The 2671-nt window shown below is 32.3% G+C and overlaps 1 pseudogene; it reads left to right on the top strand.

Annotated features, from left to right (window-relative positions):
• Positions 1 to 275: 275 nt before the first annotated feature.
• Positions 276 to 381, top strand: LOC137838945 (small nucleolar RNA R71; annotated as a pseudogene).
• The last annotated feature ends 2290 nt before the right edge of the window (positions 382 to 2671 follow it).

The following is a 2671-nucleotide window of genomic DNA, read 5'->3' as shown; positions in this document are numbered from 1 at the left end:
TAACCATTTCTACAATTAATGCCTCAAACTATTAGGTCAAAATTTTATTCTAAGCCAGAATTGCATCTGAAGTATTCAGCTCTAACTACCCTTTCTTCTAAATACCTTGTCTATTATGTTGAGCTTGATAATTTGTTGATGCCAATGCATCAACAACCTTTGTTTCCTATTCTACATCAAGAACCATTAATGTGTCACCAGCTGCAGCTTCTAGAAGCATTTTGGTATCAGATATGGGACCATTATGGAAAATACTCAATTGAGCAATGTATTCAAACCCATAATTTGGGCATTTTCTAACAACACTTAGAATCTCTCCCATGTTTCACAGAAAGCTTCATCTCACCCTTGTCTGAACATAGAAATATCAAACTTAACTTTGATGTTAAGGCTCTGATTCGAGTGTGATTTGAGCCATTCTTTAGCTTTTACTGCCAATGAGAAAGGAAACAAACACTGATAAACAATTTCAATATCACCTGATTGAAATCTCATTGTTCCCACCAATTCATAGAATATAGACAAATGTGTATATGGATCCTCATGATTCATTGCTGTAAATTGATGGGTATTGATCACATTGAGGAATGCAGGTTTCATCTCCCAGGTCTTGAGGGTAGCAGGTATTGCAATACTAGAAAAATGCCTTGGCCGCTACAACATAGCATAATCTCCAAGTGTTCTTGTAGGCTGTGGTGGTTGCTCTTCAACCATAATGCTTTCTTAAATAAATTCAATAGGAAGGGAAGAAGTAGTTAAGGATTGTTCTCTAATTTCTCCCTGTTTTTCTTTTCTCTTTTTTACCCTGTTCTTCTGAGTTTCCTTTTAAATTTCTGATTCAAATTGTAATTGGTGTTTGGAAACCTGACCTCTTAATATCATATAAGACAACTCACTCAAGGATTAGCACAAGGCGTAAATACCAATAAAAAATAAACTTTTAAAATTAAAATTGAAATCAAATATGAAAATAAAATAGAATAAAACAAAATTAAAAATAATAAACAAAAAATAATTAAAATATTCACAATATATAGGAATTCGTACTCTAGAATTAAAATTGTTCCCCGACAACGGGACCAAAAACATGATGACTATTTTACAGCAAGTGTACCGTGCCGGAAGTAATAAATTTGTCCCTGAGGACAAATAGCAAACCCATAAGGAACAGTTGAATTCTCGAGTATAATATTCACTAAATAGAAAACAATATGTAAAAGATTGTTGGAAAAATTGTTGTGTATGATGAATTTGCAAGAATTTAAATAAAGCAAAGTAAAATATTTGTGTGATTCAATTGGGAAAAGTAGGCTTGGGGTTCATCCTTCACACTCGTCTGTATTTGTACAAAAGATTATAATATTCGGTCTTGATTGATATTGATGTACATATAAAAATCATTCATATCAATTCTACGTATACAAATTTTTTAAGAGAGTCTCCTAAATATTGATTTTTCGCATATTTATAAAAAAATCCTTATCATTACGAACATATGTTGTAAAGAAGTTAAAATTTTAAATCTATTCCTAGCATTTAAATATGTTAAACATCATCATTTAGGCCAAATTCTTAAAAGTACTTTCCAGCCAAATTTAAGGATCAAAATCATGAATAATTCAAGCTTTGAGAATAAAATGATAATATGAATCATCAATCAAGAACTGAAATATTATAGATAAATATCACCTCAATACATAAGATATTGAAAAAATTACTCCAAATCCCAAAGGGAAGAATTAACCACTAATGTTGACCATTACAAGCATGGATAGCAAGAAAAGAAGATACAGGATGTTTCTCCTTGACGAATGCCTCCTCTAGGGTTTTCTATCTCTTTTTATTCTCCCAATGATGTTCAGGGTTATGCCTCACGCCTCCTATTTAACCTAGTTGGGTTGGACTAAGTGACATCTTGCCGAACTTCACCGCAGTGCTCACCTAGGTGTGCCTTGGGCGAGTTTCTTTGGAGTGTTCTTGCTTGGGTGAGTTTGGTCGAGTTTTGATCTAGCTTCCAATGTTCCATGTTTCCCTTTTCACCTTGTATATTCTCCTTTAGCCCTTTGATCTCCATTTTTCTTTAGAATCCTGAAATTAACACAAATTTGTGAATAAATCATTCCTATTCATATTATAATCACAAAATATGTACAAAAGTTTAAATTCCTAAATTAGGGGTTGAATTATAGATATTTTATGAATAAACATCCATAAATGCTTATCTTTTAATATGAAATATTATTGAAATATGACACTTATCAGGGTGTCGGAGCTGATAAAGCCTTTCACAAGTTAAAAAAGGCATTAACCACTGCTCCAGTTTTAATATTACCAGATTTTTCTCAATGTTTTACTATTCAAATTGATGCTTCAGGAATAGGGATTGGAGCGGTGCTCATGCAACCTAACCACCCTATTGCCTAATGAAGTAAGACAATGAGACCTAAATATCAATTGTTATCTGCATATGGAAAAGAAATTTTGTTATTCCATTTGCACTAAAAAGTGACAACATTAATTTTTAGATCAATAAAAACAAATCAAAAGGCTTTGAAGCATTTGTTGGAGTAACCACCTACTACAATTTTACAAAATTGGGGTTTGGAAAAGCTAATGGGTTTGGATTTTCGCATTAAATACAAAAAAGGTAAAGACAATGTGGTAACAAATG

The sequence above is a fragment of the Phaseolus vulgaris genome, chromosome 4 (assembly GCF_051622355.1).
Source record: "Phaseolus vulgaris cultivar YP4 chromosome 4, ASM5162235v1, whole genome shotgun sequence".
NCBI lineage: Eukaryota > Viridiplantae > Streptophyta > Magnoliopsida > Fabales > Fabaceae > Phaseolus > Phaseolus vulgaris.
The sequence above is the reverse complement of the archived record's forward strand: the minus strand, read 5'-3'. Positions and strand labels throughout refer to the sequence as shown.